Source organism: Micropterus salmoides, unplaced genomic scaffold (assembly GCF_014851395.1).
Source record: "Micropterus salmoides isolate LMB-PRFRI ecotype aquatic unplaced genomic scaffold, ASM1485139v1 Ms_hic_scaffold_4185, whole genome shotgun sequence".
NCBI lineage: Eukaryota > Metazoa > Chordata > Actinopteri > Centrarchiformes > Centrarchidae > Micropterus > Micropterus salmoides.
Window position 1 is genome coordinate 1 of NW_024043579.1, and position 22,124 is coordinate 22,124.

Here is a 22,124-nt window from a genome sequence, read left to right on the forward strand (position 1 = left end):
TTTTCAGAGCGTTGCTCAGGGCTCAGTCCAGCAAGTCTTTACTCCCAAGCCAAGTCCCCACGGATTGAGCTAATAGGAAGACGCCCAACGTGGGGCTCGAACCCACGACCCTGAGATTAAGAGTCTCATGCTCTACCGACTGAGCTAGCCGGGCCACGTCAGTCCAAGTGTAAGCCCTTCAATTCTCAAACAACCTGTAATCTCACATGATAATGTGGTTAGCTGCTAACTCTAATTTAGTAGGGAAGAAGATAGCAAAGATCGTAAATAATAAACTTTATATATCACATACAATTATAGTATTGGGCCAAATTTCCCAAATGCGAATTTGAGGCTCTGCGTTTAATCCATCTTTGAATGGGAAGCTATTGTACAGCACCCAGGGAGCGGTTACGGGTCCAGGGCCTTGCTAATGCTCCCTCAATTTAGGCCTCTGGATTTAACCAATCCTAGAATGGGCAGGCATTGTACAGCGTCAAGGGAACAGTGACGTTTTCAGAGCGTTGCTCAGGGGGCTCCAACCAGAAAATCTTTACTCCCAAGCCAAGTCCCCATGGATTGAGCTAATGCTGCCCCGATAGGAATGCGCCCAACGTGGGGCTCGACCCTGAGTTTGCTAATTATCCCTTAACTTCAATTTCGTAAGGGAGAAGATAGTAAAAGAGTAAATGATAAACTTTGTGTCACATAGAATTATAGTGTGGGCCAAATGCGAATTTGAGGCTGTGCATTTAACCCATCCTTGAATGGGCTGCCACTTTAAAGCACCCAGGGAGCAGTTACGGGTCCAGGGCCTTGCTAATGCTCCCTCAATTTAGACCTCTGGATTTAACCAATCCTAGAATGGGTAGGCATTGTACAGCGTCAAGGGAGCAGTGACGTTTTCAGAGCGTTGCTCAGGGGCTCCAACCAGAAAATCTTTACTCCTAAGCCAAGTCCCCATGGATTGAGCTAATGCTGCCCCGATAGGAATGCGCCCAACGTGGGGCTCGACCCTGAGTTTGCTAATTATCCCTTAACTTCAATTTCGTAAGGGAGAAGATAGTAAAAGAGTAAATGATAAACTTTGAGTCACATAGAATTATAGTGTGGGCCAAATGTTAGGGGTTCAGGGCCTTGCTAATGCTCCCTCAATTTAGGCCTCTGGATTTAACCAATCCAAGAGTGGGCAGACATTGTACCGTGAAGAGTTACGTTTTCAGAGCGTTGCTCAGGGGGCTCAATCCAGCAAGTCTTTACTCCCAAGCCAAGTCCCCACGGATTGAGCTAATAGGAAGACGCCCAACGTGGGGCTCGAACCCACGACCCTGAGATTAAGAGTCTCATGCTCTACCGACTGAGCTAGCCAGGCCACGTCAGTCCAAGTGTAAGCCCTTCAATTCTCAAACAACCTGTAATCTCACATGATAATGTGGTTAGCTGCTAACTCTAATTTAGTAGGGAAGAAGATAGCAAAGATCGTAAATAATAAACTTTATATATCACATACAATTATAGTATTGGGCCAAATTTTCCCAAATGCGAATTTGAGGCTCTGCGTTTAATCCATCTTTGAATGGGAAGCTATTGTACAGCACCCAGGGAGCGGTTACGGGTCCAGGGCCTTGCTAATGCTCCCTCAATTTAGGCCTCTGGATTTAACCAATCCTAGAATGGGTAGGCATTGTACAGCGTCAAGGGAACAGTGACGTTTTCAGAGCGTTGCTCAGGGGGCTCCAACCAGAAAATCTTTACTCCCAAGCCAAGTCCCCATGGATTGAGCTAATGCTGCCCCGATAGGAATGCGCCCAACGTGGGGCTCGACCCTGAGTTTGCTAATTATCCCTTAACTTCAATTTCGTAAGGGAGAAGATAGTAAAAAGAGTAAATGATAAACTTTGTGTCACATAGAATTATAGTGTGGGCCAAATGCGAATTTGAGGCTGTGCATTTAACCCATCCTTGAATGGGCTGCCACTTTAAAGCACCCAGGGAGCAGTTACGGGTCCAGGGCCTTGCTAATGCTCCCTCAATTTAGACCTCTGGATTTAACCAATCCTAGAATGGGTAGGCATTGTACAGCGTCAAGGGAGCAGTGACGTTTTCAGAGCGTTGCTCAGGGGGCTCCAACCAGAAAATCTTTACTCCTAAGCCAAGTCCCCATGGATTGAGCTAATTCTGCCCCGATAGGAATGCGCCCAACGTGGGGCTCGACCCTGAGTTTGCTAATTATCCCTTAACTTCAATTTCGTAAGGGAGAAGATAGTAAAAAGAGTAAATGATAAACTTTGAGTCACATAGAATTATAGTGTGGGCCAAATGTTAGGGGTTCAGGGCCTTGCTAATGCTCCCTCAATTTAGGCCTCTGGATTTAACCAATCCAAGAGTGGGCAGACATTGTACCGTGAAGAGTTACGTTTTCAGAGCGTTGCTCAGGGGGCTCAATCCAGCAAGTCTTTACTCCCAAGCCAAGTCCCCACGGATTGAGCTAATAGGAAGACGCCCAACGTGGGGCTCGAACCCACGACCCTGAGATTAAGAGTCTCATGCTCTACCGACTGAGCTAGCCGGGCCACGTCAGTCCAAGTGTAAGCCCTTCAATTCTCAAACAACCTGTAATCTCACATGATAATGTGGTTAGCTGCTAACTCTAATTTAGTAGGGAAGAAGATAGCAAAGATCGTAAATAATAAACTTTATATATCACATACAATTATAGTATTGGGCCAAATTTTCCCAAATGCGAATTTGAGGCTCTGCGTTTAATCCATCTTTGAATGGGAAGCTATTGTACAGCACCCAGGGAGCGGTTACGGGTCCAGGGCCTTGCTAATGCTCCCTCAATTTAGGCCTCTGGATTTAACCAATCCTAGAATGGGTAGGCATTGTACAGCGTCAAGGGAAGCAGTGACGTTTTCAGAGCGTTGCTCAGGGGGCTCCAACCAGAAAATCTTTACTCCTAAGCCAAGTCCCCATGGATTGAGCTAATTCTGCCCCGATAGGAATGCGCCCAACGTGGGGCTCGACCCTGAGTTTGCTAATTATCCCTTAACTTCAATTTCGTAAGGGAGAAGATAGTAAAAAGAGTAAATGATAAACTTTGAGTCACATAGAATTATAGTGTGGGCCAAATGTTAGGGGTCCAGGGCCTTGCTAATGCTCCCTCAATTTAGGCCTCTGGATTTAACCAATCCTAGAATGGGCAGGCATTGTACAGCGTCAAGGGAGAGTGACGTTTTCAGAGCGTTGCTCAGGGGGCTCCAACCAGAAAATCTTTACTCCCAAGCCAAGTCCCCATGGATTGAGCTAATTCTGCCCCGATAGGAATGCGCCCAACGTGGGGCTCGACCCTGAGTTTGCTAATTATCCCTTAACTTCAATTTCGTAAGGGAGAAGATAGTAAAAAGAGTAAATGATAAACTTTGTGTCACATAGAATTATAGTGTGGGCCAAATGCAAATTTGAGGCTGTGCATTTAACCCATCCTTGAATGGGCTGCCACTTAAGCACCCAGGGAGCAGTTACGGGTCCAGGGCCTTGCTAATGCTCCCTCAATTTAGACCTCTGGATTTAACCAATCCTAGAATGGGTAGGCATTGTACAGCGTCAAGGGAGCAGTGATTTTCAGAGCGTTGCTCAGGGGGCTCCAACCAGAAAATCTTTACTCCTAAGCCAAGTCCCCATGGATTGAGCTAATTCTGCCCCGATAGGAATGCGCCCAACGTGGGGCTCGACCCTGAGTTTGCTAATTATCCCTTAACTTCAATTTCGTAAGGGAGAAGATAGTAAAAAGAGTAAATGATAATCTTTGAGTCACATAGAATTATAGTGTGGGCCAAATGTTAGGGGTCCAGGGCCTTGCTAATGCTCCCTCAATTTAGGCCTCTGGATTTAACCAATCCTAGAATGGGTAGGCATTGTACAGCGTCAAGGAAGCAGTGACGTTTTCAGAGCGTTGCTCAGGGGGCTCAATCCAGCAAGTCTTTACTCCCAAGCCAAGTCCCCACGGATTGAGCTAATAGGAAGACGCCAACGTGGGGCTCGAACCCACGACCCTGAGATTAAGAGTCTCATGCTCTACCGACTGAGCTAGCCGGGCCACGTCAGTCCAAGTGTAAGCCCTTCAATTCTCAAACAACCTGTAATCTCACATGATAATGTGGTTAGCTGCTAACTCTAATTTAGTAGGGAAGAAGATAGCAAGATCGTAAATAATAAACTTTATATATCACATACAATTATAGTATTGGGCCAAATTTTCCCAAATGCGAATTTGAGGCTCTGCGTTTAATCCATCTTTGAATGGGAAGCTATGTACAGCACCCAGGGACGGTTACGGGTCCAGGGCCTTGCTAATGCTCCCTCAATTTAGGCCTCTGGATTTAACCAATCCTAGAATGGGCAGGCATTGTACAGCGTCAAGGGAACAGTGACGTTTTCAGAGCGTTGCTCAGGGGGCTCCAACCAGAAAATCTTTACTCCCAAGCCAAGTCCCCATGGATTGAGCTAATGCTGCCCCGATAGGAATGCGCCCAACGTGGGGCTCGACCCTGAGTTTGCTAATTATCCCTTAACTTCAATTTCGTAAGGGAGAATAGTAAAAAGAGTAAATGATAAACTTTGTGTCACATAGAATTATAGTGTGGGCCAAATGCGAATTTGAGGCTGTGCATTTAACCCATCCTTGAATGGGCTGCCACTTTAAAGCACCCAGGGAGCAGTTACGGGTCCAGGGCCTTGCTAATGCTCCCTCAATTTAGACCTCTGGATTTAACCAATCCTAGAATGGGTAGGCATTGTACAGCGTCAAGGGAGCAGTGACGTTTTCAGAGCGTTGCTCAGGGGGCTCCAACCAGAAATCTTTACTCCTAAGCCAAGTCCCATGGATTGAGCTAATTCTGCCCCGATAGGAATGCGCCCAACGTGGGCTCGACCCTGAGTTTGCTATTATCCCTTAACTTCAATTTCGTAAGGGAGAAGATAGTAAAAAGAGTAAATGATAATCTTTGAGTCACATAGAATTATAGTGTGAGCCAAATGTTAGGGGTCCAGGGCCTTGCTAATGCTCCCTCAATTTAGACCTCTGGATTTAACCAATCCTAGAATGTGTAGGCATTGTACAGCGTCAAGGGAGCAGTGACGTTTTCAGAGCGTTGCTCAGGGGCTCCAACCAGAAATCTTTACTCCTAAGCCAAGTCCCCATGGATTGAGCTAATTCTGCCCCGATAGGAATGCGCCCAACGTGGGGCTCGACCCTGAGTTTGCTAATTACCCTTAACTTCATTTCGTAAGGGAGAAGATAGTAAAAAGAGTAAATGATAAACTTTGAGTCACATAGAATTATAGTGTGGGCCAAATGTTAGGGGTCCAGGGCCTTGCTAATGCTCCCTCAATTTAGGTCTCTGGATTTAACCAATCCAAGAGTGGGCAGACATTGTACAGCGTCAAGGGCAGTGACGTTTTCAGAGCGTTGCTCAGGGGGCTCCAACCAGAAAATCTTTACTCCTAAGCCAAGTCCCCATGGATTGAGCTAATGCTGCCCCGATAGGAATGCGCCCAACGTGGGGCTCGACCCTGAGTTTGCTAATTATCCCTTAACTTCAATTTCGTAAGGGAGAAGATAGTAAAAAGAGTAAATGATAAACTTTGTGTCACATAGAATTATAGTGTGGGCCAAATGCAAATTTGAGGCTGTGCATTTAACCCCTTGAATGGGCTGCCACTTTAAGCACCCAGGGAGCAGTTACGGGTCCAGGGCCTTGCTAATGCTCCTCAATTTAGACCTCTGGATTTAACCAATCCTAGAATGGGTAGCATTGTACAGCGTCAAGGGAGCAGTGACGTTTTCAGAGCGTTGCTCAGGGGGCTCCAACCAGAAAATCTTTACTCCTAAGCCAAGTCCCCATGGATGAGCTAATGCTGCCCCGATAGAATGCGCCCAACGTGGGGCTCGACCCTGAGTTTGCTAATTATCCCTTAACTTCAATTTCGTAAGGAGAAGATAGTAAAAAGAGTAAATGATAAACTTTGAGTCACATAGAATTATAGTGTGGGCCAAATGTTAGGGGTCCAGGGCCTTGCTAATGCTCCCTCAATTTAGGTCTCTGGATTTAACCAATCCAAGAGTGGGCAGACATTGTACAGCGTCAAGGGAGCAGTGACGTTTTCAGAGCGTTGCTCAGGGGCTCCAACCAGAAAATCTTTACTCCTAAGCCAAGTCCCCATGGATTGAGCTAATGCTGCCCCGATAGGAATGCGCCCAACGTGGGGCTCGACCCTGAGTTTGCTAATTATCCCTTAACTTCAATTTCGTAAGGGAGAAGATAGTAAAAAGAGTAAATGATAAACTTTGTGTCACATAGAATTATAGTGTGGGCCAAATGCAAATTTGAGGCTGTGCATTTAACCCATCCTTGAATGGGCTGCCACTTTAAAGCACCCAGGGAGCAGTTACGGGTCCAGGGCCTTGCTAATGCTCCCTCAATTTAGACCTCTGGATTTAACCAATCCTAGAATGGGTAGGCATTGTACAGCGTCAAGGGAGCAGTGACGTTTTCAGAGCGTTGCTCAGGGGGCTCCAACCAGAAAATCTTTACTCCTAAGCCAAGTCCCCATGGATTGAGCTAATTCTGCCCCGATAGGAATGCGCCCAACGTGGGGCTCGACCCTGAGTTGCTAATTATCCCTTAACTTCAATTTCGTAAGGAGAGATAGTAAAAAGAGTAAATGATAAACTTTGAGTCACATAGAATATAGTGGGGCCAAATGTTAGGGGTCCAGGGACTTGCTAATGCTCCCTCAATTTAGGTCTCTGGATTTAACCAATCCAGAGTGGGCAGACATTGTACAGCGTCAAGGGAGCATGACGTTTTCAGAGCGTTGCTCAGGGGGCTCCAACCAGAAAATCTTTACTCCTAAGCCAAGTCCCCATGGATTGAGCTAATGCTGCCCCGATAGGTATGCGCCCAACGTGGGGCTCGACCCTGAGTTTGCTAATTATCCCTTAACTTCAATTTCGTAAGGGAGAAGATAGTAAAAGAGTAAATGATAATCTTTGAGTCACATAGAATTATAGTGTGGGCCAAATGTTAGGGTCCAGGGCCTTGCTAATGCTCCCTCAATTTAGGTCTCTGGATTTAACCAATCCAAGAGTGGGCAGACATTGTACAGCGTCAAGGGAGCAGTGACGTTTTCAGAGCGTTGCTCAGGGGCTCCAACCAGAAAATCTTTACTCCTAAGCCAAGTCCCCATGGATTGAGCTAATGCTGCCCCGATAGGAATGCGCCCAACGTGGGGCTCGACCCTGAGTTTGCTAATTATCCCTTAACTTCAATTTCGTAAGGGGAAGATAGTAAAAGAGTAAATGATAAACTTTGTGTCACATAGAATTATAGTGTGGGCCAAATGCAAATTTGAGGCTGTGCATTTAACCCATCCTTGAATGGGCTGCCACTTTAAAGCACCCAGGGAGCAGTTACGGTCCAGGGCCTTGCTAATGCTCCCTCAATTTAGACCTCTGGATTTAACCAATCCTAGAATGGGTAGGCATTGTACAGCGTCAAGGGAGCAGTGACGTTTTCAGAGCGTTGCTCAGGGGGCTCCAACCAGAAAATCTTTACTCCTAAGCCAAGTCCCCATGGATTGAGCTATTCTGCCCCGATAGAATGCGCCCAACGTGGGGCTCGACCCTGAGTTTGCTAATTATCCCTTAACTTCAATTTCGTAAGGGAGAGATAGTAAAAAGAGTAAATGATAAACTTTGAGTCACATAGAATTATAGTGTGGGCCAAATGTTAGGGGTCCAGGGACTTGCTAATGCTCCCTCAATTTAGGTCTCTGGATTTAACCAATCCAAGAGTGGGCAGACATTGTACAGCGTCAAGGGAGCAGTGACGTTTCAGAGCGTTGCTCAGGGGGCTCCAACCAGAAATCTTTACTCCTAAGCCAAGTCCCCATGGATTGAGCTAATGCTGCCCCGATAGGTATGCGCCCAACGTGGGCTCGACCCTGAGTTTGCTAATTATCCCTTAACTTCAATTTCGTAAGGGAGAAGATAGTAAAAGAGTAAATGATAATCTTTGAGTCACATAGAATTATAGTGTGGGCCAAATGTTAGGGGTCCAGGGCCTTGCTAATGCTCCTCAATTTAGGCCTCTGGATTAACCATCCTAGAATGGGTAGGCATTGTACAGCGTCAAGGGAGCAGTGACGTTTTCAGAGCGTTGCTCAGGGGCTCCAACCAGAAAATCTTTACTCCTAATCCAAGTCCCCATGGATTGAGCTAATTCTGCCCCGATAGGAATGCGCCCAACGTGGGCTCGACCCTGAGTTTGCTAATTATCCCTTAACTTCAATTTCGTAAGGGAGAGATAGTAAAAAGAGTAAATGATAAACTTTGAGTCACATAGAATTATAGTGTGGGCCAAATGTTAGGGGTCCAGGGCCTTGCTAATGCTCCCTCAATTTAGGTCTCTGGATTTAACCAATCCAAGAGTGGCAGACATTGTACAGCGTCAAGGGAGCAGTGACGTTTTCAGAGCGTTGCTCAGGGGCTCCAACCAGAAAATCTTTACTCCTAAGCCAAGTCCCCATGGATTGAGCTAATGCTGCCCCGATAGGTATGCGCCCAACGTGGGGCTCGACCCTGAGTTTGCTAATTATCCCTTAACTTCAATTTCGTAAGGGAGAAGATAGTAAAAAGAGTAAATGATAATCTTTGAGTCACATAGAATTATAGTGTGGGCCAAATGTTAGGGGTCCAGGGCCTTGCTAATGCTCCCTCAATTTAGGCCTCTGGATTTAACCAATCCTGGAATGGGTAGGCATTGTACAGCGTCAAGGGAGCAGTGACGTTTTCAGAGCGTTGCTCAGGGGGCTCCAACCAGAAAATCTTTACTCCTAAGCCAAGTCCCCATGGATTGAGCTATGCTGCCCCGATAGGAATGCGCCCAACGTGGGCTCGACCCTGAGTTTGCTAATTATCCCTTACTTCAATTTCGTAAGGGAGAAGATAGTAAAAAGAGTAAATGATAAACTTTGAGTCACATAGAATTATAGTGTGAGCCAAATGTTAGGGGTCCAGGGCCTTGCTAATGCTCCCTCAATTTAGGCCTCTGGATTTAACCAATCCTAGAATGGGAGGCATTGTACAGCGTCAAGGAAGCAGTGACGTTTTCAGAGCGTTGCTCAGGGGGCTCAATCCAGCAAGTCTTAACTCCCAAGCCAAGTCCCCACGGATTGAGCTAATAGGAAGACGCCCAACGTGGGGCTCGAACCCACGACCCTGAGATTAAGAGTCTCATGCTCTACCGACTGAGCTAGCCGGGCCACGTCAGTCCAAGTGTAAGCCCTTCAATTCTCAAACAACCTGTAATCTCACATGATAATGTGGTTAGCTGCTAACTCTAATTTAGTAGGGAAGAAGATAGCAAAGATCGTAAATAATAAACTTTATATATCACATACAATTATAGTATTGGGCCAAATTTTCCCAAATGCGAATTTGAGGCTCTGCGTTTAATCCATCTTTGAATGGGAAGCTATTGTACAGCACCCAGGGAGCGGTTACGGGTCCAGGGCCTTGCTAATGCTCCCTCAATTTAGGCCTCTGGATTTAACCAATCCTAGAATGGGCAGGCATTGTACAGCGTCAAGGGAACAGTGACGTTTTCAGAGCGTTGCTCAGGGGGCTCCAACCAGAAAATCTTTACTCCCAAGCCAAGTCCCCATGGATTGAGCTAATGCTGCCCCGATAGGAATGCGCCCAACGTGGGGCTCGACCCTGAGTTTGCTAATTATCCCTTAACTTCAATTTCGTAAGGGAGAAGATAGTAAAAAGAGTAAATGATAAACTTTGTGTCACATAGAATTATAGTGTGGGCCAAATGCGAATTTGAGGCTGTGCATTTAACCCATCCTTGAATGGGCTGCCACTTTAAAGCACCCAGGGAGCAGTTACGGGTCCAGGGCCTTGCTAATGCTCCCTCAATTTAGACCTCTGGATTTAACCAATCCTAGAATGGGTAGGCATTGTACAGCGTCAAGGGAGCAGTGACGTTTTCAGAGCGTTGCTCAGGGGGCTCCAACCAGAAAATCTTTACTCCTAAGCCAAGTCCCCATGGATTGAGCTAATTCTGCCCCGATAGGAATGCGCCCAACGTGGGGCTCGACCCTGAGTTTGCTAATTATCCCTTAACTTCAATTTCGTAAGGGAGAAGATAGTAAAAAGAGTAAATGATAAACTTTGAGTCACATAGAATTATAGTGTGGGCCAAATGTTAGGGGTCCAGGGCCTTGCTAATGCTCCCTCAATTTAGGTCTCTGGATTTAACCAATCCAAGAGTGGGCAGACATTGTACAGCGTCAAGGGAGCAGTGACGTTTTCAGAGCGTTGCTCAGGGGGCTCCAACCAGAAAATCTTTACTCCTAAGCCAAGTCCCCATGGATTGAGCTAATGCTGCCCCGATAGGTATGCGCCCAACGTGGGGCTCGACCCTGAGTTTGCTAATTATCCCTTAACTTCAATTTCGTAAGGGAGAAGATAGTAAAAAGAGTAAATGATAATCTTTGAGTCACATAGAATTATAGTGTGGGCCAAATGTTAGGGGTCCAGGGCCTTGCTAATGCTCCCTCAATTTAGGCCTCTGGATTTAACCAATCCTAGAATGGGTAGGCATTGTACAGCGTCAAGGGAGCAGTGACGTTTTCAGAGCGTTGCTCAGGGGGCTCCAACCAGAAAATCTTTACTCCTAAGCCAAGTCCCCATGGATTGAGCTAATGCTGCCCCGATAGGAATGCGCCCAACGTGGGGCTCGACCCTGAGTTTGCTAATTATCCCTTAACTTCAATTTCGTAAGGGAGAAGATAGTAAAAAGAGTAAATGATAAACTTTGAGTCACATAGAATTATAGTGTGAGCCAAATGTTAGGGGTCCAGGGCCTTGCTAATGCTCCCTCAATTTAGGCCTCTGGATTTAACCAATCCTAGAATGGGTAGGCATTGTACAGCGTCAAGGAAGCAGTGACGTTTTCAGAGCGTTGCTCAGGGGGCTCAATCCAGCAAGTCTTAACTCCCAAGCCAAGTCCCCACGGATTGAGCTAATAGGAAGACGCCCAACGTGGGGCTCGAACCCACGACCCTGAGATTAAGAGTCTCATGCTCTACCGACTGAGCTAGCCAGGCCACGTCAGTTGAACTGTAAGCCCTTCAATTCTCAAACAACCTGTAATCTCACATGATAATGTGGTTAGCTGCTAACTCTAATTTAGTAGGGAAGAAGATAGCAAAGATCGTAAATAATAAACTTTATATATCACATACAATTATAGTATTGGGCCAAATTTTCCCAAATGCGAATTTGAGGCTCTGCGTTTAATCCATCTTTGAATGGGAAGCTATTGTACAGCACCCAGGGAGCGGTTACGGGTCCAGGGCCTTGCTAATGCTCCCTCAATTTAGGCCTCTGGATTTAACCAATCCTAGAATGGGCAGGCATTGTACAGCGTCAAGGGAACAGTGACGTTTTCAGAGCGTTGCTCAGGGGGCTCCAACCAGAAAATCTTTACTCCCAAGCCAAGTCCCCATGGATTGAGCTAATGCTGCCCCGATAGGAATGCGCCCAACGTGGGGCTCGACCCTGAGTTTGCTAATTATCCCTTAACTTCAATTTCGTAAGGGAGAAGATAGTAAAAAGAGTAAATGATAAACTTTGTGTCACATAGAATTATAGTGTGGGCCAAATGCGAATTTGAGGCTGTGCATTTAACCCATCCTTGAATGGGCTGCCACTTTAAAGCACCCAGGGAGCAGTTACGGGTCCAGGGCCTTGCTAATGCTCCCTCAATTTAGACCTCTGGATTTAACCAATCCTAGAATGGGTAGGCATTGTACAGCGTCAAGGGAGCAGTGACGTTTTCAGAGCGTTGCTCAGGGGGCTCCAACCAGAAAATCTTTACTCCTAAGCCAAGTCCCCATGGATTGAGCTAATTCTGCCCCGATAGGAATGCGCCCAACGTGGGGCTCGACCCTGAGTTTGCTAATTATCCCTTAACTTCAATTTCGTAAGGGAGAAGATAGTAAAAAGAGTAAATGATAATCTTTGAGTCACATAGAATTATAGTGTGAGCCAAATGTTAGGGGTCCAGGGCCTTGCTAATGCTCCCTCAATTTAGACCTCTGGATTTAACCAATCCTAGAATGTGTAGGCATTGTACAGCGTCAAGGGAGCAGTGACGTTTTCAGAGCGTTGCTCAGGGGGCTCCAACCAGAAAATCTTTACTCCTAAGCCAAGTCCCCATGGATTGAGCTAATTCTGCCCCGATAGGAATGCGCCCAACGTGGGGCTCGACCCTGAGTTTGCTAATTATCCCTTAACTTCAATTTCGTAAGGGAGAAGATAGTAAAAAGAGTAAATGATAAACTTTGAGTCACATAGAATTATAGTGTGGGCCAAATGTTAGGGGTCCAGGGCCTTGCTAATGCTCCCTCAATTTAGGTCTCTGGATTTAACCAATCCAAGAGTGGGCAGACATTGTACAGCGTCAAGGGAGCAGTGACGTTTTCAGAGCGTTGCTCAGGGGGCTCCAACCAGAAAATCTTTACTCCTAAGCCAAGTCCCCATGGATTGAGCTAATGCTGCCCCGATAGGTATGCGCCCAACGTGGGGCTCGACCCTGAGTTTGCTAATTATCCCTTAACTTCAATTTCGTAAGGGAGAAGATAGTAAAAAGAGTAAATGATAATCTTTGAGTCACATAGAATTATAGTGTGGGCCAAATGTTAGGGGTCCAGGGCCTTGCTAATGCTCCCTCAATTTAGGCCTCTGGATTTAACCAATCCTAGAATGGGTAGGCATTGTACAGCGTCAAGGGAGCAGTGACGTTTTCAGAGCGTTGCTCAGGGGGCTCCAACCAGAAAATCTTTACTCCTAAGCCAAGTCCCCATGGATTGAGCTAATGCTGCCCCGATAGGAATGCGCCCAACGTGGGGCTCGACCCTGAGTTTGCTAATTATCCCTTAACTTCAATTTCGTAAGGGAGAAGATAGTAAAAAGAGTAAATGATAAACTTTGAGTCACATAGAATTATAGTGTGAGCCAAATGTTAGGGGTCCAGGGCCTTGCTAATGCTCCCTCAATTTAGGCCTCTGGATTTAACCAATCCTAGAATGGGTAGGCATTGTACAGCGTCAAGGAAGCAGTGACGTTTTCAGAGCGTTGCTCAGGGGGCTCAATCCAGCAAGTCTTCACTCCCAAGCCAAGTCCCCACGGATTGAGCTAATAGGAAGACGCCCAACGTGGGGCTTGAACCCACAACCCTGAGATTAAGAGTCTCATGCTCTACCGACTGAGCTAGCCGGGCCACGTCAGTCCAAGTGTAAGCCCTTCAATTCTCAAACAACCTGTAATCTCACATGATAATGTGGTTAGCTGCTAACTCTAATTTAGTAGGGAAGAAGATAGCAAAGATCGTAAATAATAAACTTTATATATCACATACAATTATAGTATTGGGCCAAATTTTCCCAAATGCGAATTTGAGGCTCTGCGTTTAATCCATCTTTGAATGGGAAGCTATTGTACAGCACCCAGGGAGCGGTTACGGGTCCAGGGCCTTGCTAATGCTCCCTCAATTTAGGCCTCTGGATTTAACCAATCCTAGAATGGGCAGGCATTGTACAGCGTCAAGGGAACAGTGACGTTTTCAGAGCGTTGCTCAGGGGGCTCCAACCAGAAAATCTTTACTCCCAAGCCAAGTCCCCATGGATTGAGCTAATGCTGCCCCGATAGGAATGCGCCCAACGTGGGGCTCGACCCTGAGTTTGCTAATTATCCCTTAACTTCAATTTCGTAAGGGAGAAGATAGTAAAAAGAGTAAATGATAAACTTTGTGTCACATAGAATTATAGTGTGGGCCAAATGCGAATTTGAGGCTGTGCATTTAACCCATCCTTGAATGGGCTGCCACTTTAAAGCACCCAGGGAGCAGTTACGGGTCCAGGGCCTTGCTAATGCTCCCTCAATTTAGACCTCTGGATTTAACCAATCCTAGAATGGGTAGGCATTGTACAGCGTCAAGGGAGCAGTGACGTTTTCAGAGCGTTGCTCAGGGGGTCCAACCAGAAAATCTTTACTCCTAAGCCAAGTCCCCATGGATTGAGCTAATTCTGCCCCGATAGGAATGCGCCCAACGTGGGGCTCGACCCTGAGTTTGCTAATTATCCCTTAACTTCAATTTCGTAAGGGAGAAGATAGTAAAAAGAGTAAATGATAAACTTTGAGTCACATAGAATTATAGTGTGGGCCAAATGTTAGGGGTTCAGGGCCTTGCTAATGCTCCCTCAATTTAGGCCTCTGGATTTAACCAATCCTAGAATGGGTAGGCATTGTACAGCGTCAAGGGAGCAGTGACGTTTTCAGAGCGTTGCTCAGGGGGCTCCAACCAGAATATCTTTACTCCCAAGCCAAGTCCCCATGGATTGAGCTAATGCTGCCCCGATAGGAATGCGCCCAATGTGGGTCTTGACCCTGAGTTTGCTAATTATCCCTTAACTTCAATTTCGTAAGGGAGAAGATAGTAAAAAGAGTAAATGATAAACTTTGTGTCACATAGAATTATAGTGTGGGCCAAATGCAAATTTGAGGCTGTGCATTTAACCCATCCATGAATGGGCTGCCACTTTAAAGCACCCAGGGAGCAGTTACGGGTCCAGGGCCTTGCTAATGCTCCCTCAATTTAGGCCTCTGGATTTAACCAATCCTAGAATGGGTAGGCATTGTACAGCGTCAAGGGAGCAGTGACGTTTTCAGAGCGTTGCTCAGGGGGCTCCAACCAGAAAATCTTTACTCCTAAGCCAAGTCCCCATGGATTGTGCTAATTCTGCCCCGATAGGAATGCGCCCAACGTGGGGCTCGACCCTGAGTTTGCTAATTATCCCTTAACTTCAATTTCGTAAGGGAGAAGATAGTAAAAAGAGTAAATGATAAACTTTGAGTCACATAGAATTATAGTTTGGGCCAAATGTTAGGGGTTCAGGGCCTTGCTAATGCTCCCTCAATTTAGGCCTCTGGATTTAACCAATCCAAGAGTGGGCAGACATTGTACCGTGAAGAGTTACGTTTTCAGAGCGTTGCTCAGGGGGCTCAATCCAGCAAGTCTTTACTCCCAAGCCAAGTCCCCACGGATTGAGCTAATAGGAAGACGCCCAACGTGGGGCTCGAACCCACGACCCTGAGATTAAGAGTCTCATGCTCTACCGACTGAGCTAGCCGGGCCACGTCAGTCCAAGTGTAAGCCCTTCAATTCTCAAACAACCTGTAATCTCACATGATAATGTGGTTAGCTGCTAACTCTAATTTAGTAGGGAAAAGATACCAAAGATCGTAAATAATAAACTTTATATATCACATACAATTATAGTATTGGGCCAAATTTTCCCAAATGCGAATTTGAGGCTCTGCGTTTAATCCATCTTTGAATGGGAAGCTATTGTACAGCACCCAGGGAGCGGTTACGGGTCCAGGGCCTTGCTAATGCTCCCTCAATTTAGGCCTCTGGATTTAACCAATACTAGAATGGGCAGGCATTGTACAGCGTCAAGGGAAGAGTGACGTTTTCAGAGCGTTGCTCAGGGGGCTCCAACCAGAAAATCTTTACTCCCAAGCCAAGTCCCCATGGATTGAGCTAATGCTGCCCCGATAGGAATGCGCCCAACGTGGGGCTCACCCTGAGTTTGCTAATTATCCCTTAACTTCAATTTCGTAAGGGAGAAGATAGTAAAAAGAGTAAATGATAAACTTTGTGTCACATAGAATTATAGTGTGGGCCAAATGCAAATTTGAGGCTGTGCATTTAACCCATCCTTGAATGGGCTGCCACTTTAAAGCACCCAGGGGGCAGTTACGGGTCCAGGGCCTTGCTAATGCTCCCTCAATTTAGACCTCTGGATTTAACCAATCCTAGAATGGGTAGGCATTGTACAGCGTCAAGGGAGCAGTGACGTTTTCAGAGCGTTGCTCAGGGGGCTCCAACCAGAAAATCTTTACTCCTAAGCCAAGTCCCCATGGATTGAGCTAATTCTGCCCCGATAGGAATGCGCCCAACGTGGGGCTCGACCCTGAGTTTGCTAATTATCCCTTAACTTCAATTTCGTAAGGGAGAAGATAGTAAAAAGAGTAAATGATAATGTTTGAGTCACATAGAATTACAGTGTGGGCCAAATGTTAGGGGTCCAGGGCCTTGCTAATGCTCCCTCAATTTAGGCCTCTGGATTTAACCAATCCTAGAATGGGTAGGCATTGTACAGCGTCAAGGGAGCAGTGACGTTTTCAGAGCGTTGCTCAGGGGGCTCCAACCAGAAAATCTTTACTCCTAAGCCAAGTCCCGATGGATTGAGCTAATGCTGCCCCGATAGGAATGCGCCCAACGTGGGGCTCGACCCTGAGTTTGCTAATTATCCCTTAACTTCAATTTCGTAAGGGAGAAGATAGTAAAAAGAGTAAATGATAAACTTTGTGTCACATAGAATTATAGTGTGGGCCAAATGCAAATTTGATGCTGTGCATTTAACCCATCCTTGAATGGGCTGCCACTTTAAAGCACCCAGGGAGCAGTTACGGGTCCAGGGCCTTGCTAATGCTCCCTCAATTTAGACCTCTGGATTTAACCAATCCTAGAATGGGTAGGCATTGTACAGCGTCAAGGGAGCAGTGACGTTTTCAGAGCGTTGCTCAGGGGGCTCCAACCAGAAAATCTTTACTCCTAAGCCAAGTCCCCATGGATTGAGCTAATTCTGCCCCGATAGGAATGCGCCCAACGTGGGGCTCAACCCTGAGTTTGCTAATTATCCCTTAACTTCAATTTCGTAAGGGAGAAGATAGTAAAAAGAGTAAATGATAAACTTTGTGTCACATAGAATTATAGTGTGGGCCAAATGTTAGGGGTCCAGGGCCTTGCTAATGCTCCCTCAATTTAGGCCTCTGGATTTAACCAATCCAAGAGTGGGCAGACATTGTACCGTGAAGAGTTACGTTTTCAGAGCGTTGCTCAGGGGGCTCAATCCAGCAAGTCTTTACTCCCAAGCCAAGTCCCACAGATTGAGCTAATAGGAAGACGCCCAACGTGGGGCTCGAACCCACGACCCTGAGATTAAGAGTCTCATGCTCTACCGACTGAGCTAGCCGGGCCACGTCAGTCCAAGTGTAAGCCCTTCAATTCTCAAACAACCTGTAATCTCACATGATAATGTGGTTAGCTGCTAACTCTAATTTAGTAGGGAAGAAGATAGCAAAGATCGTAAATAATAAACTTTATATATCACATACAATTATAGTATTGAGCCAAATTTTCCCAAATGCAAATTTGAGGCTCTGCGTTTAATCCATCTTTGAATGGGAAGCTATTGTACAGCACCCAGGGAGCGGTTACGGGTCCAGGGCCTTGCTAATGCTCCCTCAATTTAGGCCTCTGGATTTAACCAATCCTAGAATGGGTAGGCATTGTACAGCGTCAAGGGAAGAGTGACGTTTTCAGAGCGTTGCTCAGGGGGCTCCAACCAGAAAATCTTTACTCCCAAGCCAAGTCCCCATGGATTGAGCTAATGCTGCCCCGATAGGAATGCGCCCAACGTGGGGCTCGACCCTGAGTTTGCTAATTATCCCTTAACTTCAATTTCGCAAGGGAGAAGATAGTAAAAAGAGTAAATGATAAACTTTGTGTCACATAGAATTATAGTGCGGGCCAAATGTTAGGGGTCCAGGGCCTTGCTAATGCTCCCTCAATTTAGGCCTCTGGATTTAACCAATCCAAGAGTGGGCAGACATTGTACCGTGAAGAGTTACGTTTTCAGAGCGTTGCTCAGGGGGCTCAATCCAGCAAGTCTTTACTCCCAAGCCAAGTCCCCACAGATTGAGCTAATAGGAAGACGCCCAACGTGGGGCTCGAACCCACGACCCTGAGATTAAGAGTCTCATGCTCTACCGACTGAGCTAGCCGGGCCACGTCAGTCCAAGTGTAAGCCCTTCAATTCTCAAACAACCTGTAATCTCACATGATAATGTGGTTAGCTGCTAACTCTAATTTAGTAGGGAAGAAGATAGCAAAGATCGTAAATAATAAACTTTATATATCACATACAATTATAGTATTGAGCCAAATTTTCCCAAATGCAAATTTGAGGCTCTGCGTTTAATCCATCTTTGAATGGGAAGCTATTGTACAGCACCCAGGGAGCGGTTACGGGTCCAGGGCCTTGCTAATGCTCCCTCAATTTAGGCCTCTGGATTTAACCAATCCTAGAATGGGCAGGCATTGTACAGCGTCAAGGGAAGAGTGACGTTTTCAGAGCGTTGCTCAGGGGGCTCCAACCAGAAAATCTTTACTCCCAAGCCAAGTCCCCATGGATTGAGCTAATGCTGCCCCGATAGGAATGCGCCCAACGTGGGGCTCGACCCTGAGTTTGCTAATTATCCCTTAACTTCAATTTCGTAAGGGAGAAGATAGTAAAAAGAGTAAATGATAAACTTTGTGTCACATAGAATTATAGTGTGGGCCAAATGCAAATTTGAGGCTGTGCATTTAACCCATCCTTGAATGGGCTGCCACTTTAAAGCACCCAGGGAGCAGTTACGGGTCCAGGGCCTTGCTAATGCTCCCTCAATTTAGACCTCTGGATTTAACCAATCCTAGAATGGGTAGGCATTGTACAGCGTCAAGGGAGCAGTGACGTTTTCAGAGCGTTGCTCAGGGGGCTCCAACCAGAAAATCTTTACTCCTAAGCCAAGTCCCCATGGATTGAGCTAATTCTGCCCCGATAGGAATGCGCCCAACGTGGGGCTCGACCCTGAGTTTGCTAATTATCCCTTAACTTCAATTTCGTAAGGGAGAAGATAGTAAAAAGAGTAAATGATAAACTTTGAGTCACATAGAATTATAGTGTGGGCCAAATGTTAGGGGTCCAGGGCCTTGCTAATGCTCCCTCAATTTAGGTCTCTGGATTTAACCAATCCAAGAGTGGGCAGACATTGTACAGCGTCAAGGGAGCAGTGACGTTTTCAGAGCGTTGCTCAGGGGGCTCCAACCAGAAAATCTTTACTCCTAAGCCAAGTCCCCATGGATTGAGCTAATGCTGCCCCGATAGGTATGCGCCCAACGTGGGGCTCGACCCTGAGTTTGCTAATTATCCCTTAACTTCAATTTCGTAAGGGAGAAGATAGTAAAAAGAGTAAATGATAATCTTTGAGTCACATAGAATTATAGTGTGGGCCAAATGTTAGGGGTCCAGGGCCTTGCTAATGCTCCCTCAATTTAGGCCTCTGGATTTAACCAATCCTAGAATGGGTAGGCATTGTACAGCGTCAAGGGAGCAGTGACGTTTTCAGAGCGTTGCTCAGGGGGCTCCAACCAGAAAATCTTTACTCCTAAGCCAAGTCCCCATGGATTGAGCTAATGCTGCCCCGATAGGAATGCGCCCAACGTGGGGCTCGACCCTGAGTTTGCTAATTATCCCTTAACTTCAATTTCGTAAGGGAGAAGATAGTAAAAAGAGTAAATGATAAACTTTGAGTCACATAGAATTATAGTGTGAGCCAAATGTTAGGGGTCCAGGGCCTTGCTAATGCTCCCTCAATTTAGGCCTCTGGATTTAACCAATCCTAGAATGGGTAGGCATTGTACAGCGTCAAGGAAGCAGTGACGTTTTCAGAGCGTTGCTCAGGGGGCTCAATCCAGCAAGTCTTAACTCCCAAGCCAAGTCCCCACGGATTGAGCTAATAGGAAGACGCCCAACGTGGGGCTCGAACCCACGACCCTGAGATTAAGAGTCTCATGCTCTACCGACTGAGCTAGCCGGGCCACGTCAGTCCAAGTGTAAGCCCTTCAATTCTCAAACAACCTGTAATCTCACATGATAATGTGGTTAGCTGCTAACTCTAATTTAGTAGGGAAGAAGATAGCAAAGATCGTAAATAATAAACTTTATATATCACATACAATTATAGTATTGGGCCAAATTTTCCCAAATGCGAATTTGAGGCTCTGCGTTTAATCCATCTTTGAATGGGAAGCTATTGTACAGCACCCAGGGAGCGGTTACGGGTCCAGGGCCTTGCTAATGCTCCCTCAATTTAGGCCTCTGGATTTAACCAATCCTAGAATGGGCAGGCATTGTACAGCGTCAAGGGAACAGTGACGTTTTCAGAGCGTTGCTCAGGGGGCTCCAACCAGAAAATCTTTACTCCCAAGCCAAGTCCCCATGGATTGAGCTAATGCTGCCCCGATAGGAATGCGCCCAACGTGGGGCTCGACCCTGAGTTTGCTAATTATCCCTTAACTTCAATTTCGTAAGGGAGAAGATAGTAAAAAGAGTAAATGATAAACTTTGTGTCACATAGAATTATAGTGTGGGCCAAATGCGAATTTGAGGCTGTGCATTTAACCCATCCTTGAATGGGCTGCCACTTTAAAGCACCCAGGGAGCAGTTACGGGTCCAGGGCCTTGCTAATGCTCCCTCAATTTAGACCTCTGGATTTAACCAATCCTAGAATGGGTAGGCATTGTACAGCGTCAAGGGAGCAGTGACGTTTTCAGAGCGTTGCTCAGGGGGCTCCAACCAGAAAATCTTTACTCCTAAGCCAAGTCCCCATGGATTGAGCTAATTCTGCCCCGATAGGAATGCGCCCAACGTGGGGCTCGACCCTGAGTTTGCTAATTATCCCTTAACTTCAATTTCGTAAGGGAGAAGATAGTAAAAAGAGTAAATGATAATCTTTGAGTCACATAGAATTATAGTGTGAGCCAAATGTTAGGGGTCCAGGGCCTTGCTAATGCTCCCTCAATTTAGACCTCTGGATTTAACCAATCCTAGAATGTGTAGGCATTGTACAGCGTCAAGGGAGCAGTGACGTTTTCAGAGCGTTGCTCAGGGGGCTCCAACCAGAAAATCTTTACTCCTAAGCCAAGTCCCCATGGATTGAGCTAATTCTGCCCCGATAGGAATGCGCCCAACGTGGGGCTCGACCCTGAGTTTGCTAATTATCCCTTAACTTCAATTTCGTAAGGGAGAAGATAGTAAAAAGAGTAAATGATAAACTTTGAGTCACATAGAATTATAGTGTGGGCCAAATGTTAGGGGTCCAGGGCCTTGCTAATGCTCCCTCAATTTAGGTCTCTGGATTTAACCAATCCAAGAGTGGGCAGACATTGTACAGCGTCAAGGGAGCAGTGACGTTTTCAGAGCGTTGCTCAGGGGGCTCCAACCAGAAAATCTTTACTCCTAAGCCAAGTCCCCATGGATTGAGCTAATGCTGCCCCGATAGGAATGCGCCCAACGTGGGGCTCGACCCTGAGTTTGCTAATTATCCCTTAACTTCAATTTCGTAAGGGAGAAGATAGTAAAAAGAGTAAATGATAAACTTTGTGTCACATAGAATTATAGTGTGGGCCAAATGCAAATTTGAGGCTGTGCATTTAACCCATCCTTGAATGGGCTGCCACTTTAAAGCACCCAGGGAGCAGTTACGGGTCCAGGGCCTTGCTAATGCTCCCTCAATTTAGACCTCTGGATTTAACCAATCCTAGAATGGGTAGGCATTGTACAGCGTCAAGGGAGCAGTGACGTTTTCAGAGCGTTGCTCAGGGGGCTCCAACCAGAAAATCTTTACTCCTAAGCCAAGTCCCCATGGATTGAGCTAATGCTGCCCCGATAGGAATGCGCCCAACGTGGGGCTCGACCCTGAGTTTGCTAATTATCCCTTAACTTCAATTTCGTAAGGGAGAAGATAGTAAAAAGAGTAAATGATAAACTTTGAGTCACATAGAATTATAGTGTGGGCCAAATGTTAGGGGTCCAGGGCCTTGCTAATGCTCCCTCAATTTAGGTCTCTGGATTTAACCAATCCAAGAGTGGCAGACATTGTACAGCGTCAAGGGAGCAGTGACGTTTTCAGAGCGTTGCTCAGGGGGCTCCAACCAGAAAATCTTTACTCCTAAGCCAAGTCCCCATGGATTGAGCTAATGCTGCCCCGATAGGAATGCGCCCAACGTGGGGCTCGACCCTGAGTTTGCTAATTATCCCTTAACTTCAATTTCGTAAGGGAGAAGATAGTAAAAAGAGTAAATGATAAACTTTGTGTCACATAGAATTATAGTGT

General features: G+C 46.3%; 11 non-coding genes across 11 annotated transcripts; all 11 read right to left on the reverse strand.

Annotated features, from left to right (window-relative positions):
• Positions 1 to 81: 81 nt before the first annotated feature.
• Positions 82 to 154, reverse strand: trnak-cuu. Its single transcript has one exon. It is a non-coding gene; the product is annotated as a tRNA-Lys (tRNA).
• A 1,124-nt stretch (positions 155 to 1,278) lies between these two features.
• Positions 1,279 to 1,351, reverse strand: trnak-cuu. The gene has a single exon. It is a non-coding gene; the product is annotated as a tRNA-Lys (tRNA).
• A 1,128-nt stretch (positions 1,352 to 2,479) lies between these two features.
• On the reverse strand, positions 2,480 to 2,552 carry trnak-cuu. Its single transcript has one exon. It is a non-coding gene; the product is annotated as a tRNA-Lys (tRNA).
• A 1,452-nt stretch (positions 2,553 to 4,004) lies between these two features.
• trnak-cuu lies at positions 4,005 to 4,078 on the reverse strand. Its single transcript has one exon. It is a non-coding gene; the product is annotated as a tRNA-Lys (tRNA).
• A 5,155-nt stretch (positions 4,079 to 9,233) lies between these two features.
• Positions 9,234 to 9,306, reverse strand: trnak-cuu. The gene has a single exon. It is a non-coding gene; the product is annotated as a tRNA-Lys (tRNA).
• Positions 9,307 to 11,087: 1,781 nt separating this feature from the next.
• On the reverse strand, positions 11,088 to 11,160 carry trnak-cuu. Its single transcript has one exon. It is a non-coding gene; the product is annotated as a tRNA-Lys (tRNA).
• A 2,104-nt stretch (positions 11,161 to 13,264) lies between these two features.
• On the reverse strand, positions 13,265 to 13,337 carry trnak-cuu. Its single transcript has one exon. It is a non-coding gene; the product is annotated as a tRNA-Lys (tRNA).
• A 1,840-nt stretch (positions 13,338 to 15,177) lies between these two features.
• trnak-cuu lies at positions 15,178 to 15,250 on the reverse strand. Its single transcript has one exon. It is a non-coding gene; the product is annotated as a tRNA-Lys (tRNA).
• A 1,838-nt stretch (positions 15,251 to 17,088) lies between these two features.
• On the reverse strand, positions 17,089 to 17,161 carry trnak-cuu. The gene has a single exon. It is a non-coding gene; the product is annotated as a tRNA-Lys (tRNA).
• A 738-nt stretch (positions 17,162 to 17,899) lies between these two features.
• trnak-cuu lies at positions 17,900 to 17,972 on the reverse strand. Its single transcript has one exon. It is a non-coding gene; the product is annotated as a tRNA-Lys (tRNA).
• A 1,781-nt stretch (positions 17,973 to 19,753) lies between these two features.
• trnak-cuu lies at positions 19,754 to 19,826 on the reverse strand. Its single transcript has one exon. It is a non-coding gene; the product is annotated as a tRNA-Lys (tRNA).
• Between the last annotated feature and the right edge of the window lie 2,298 nt (positions 19,827 to 22,124).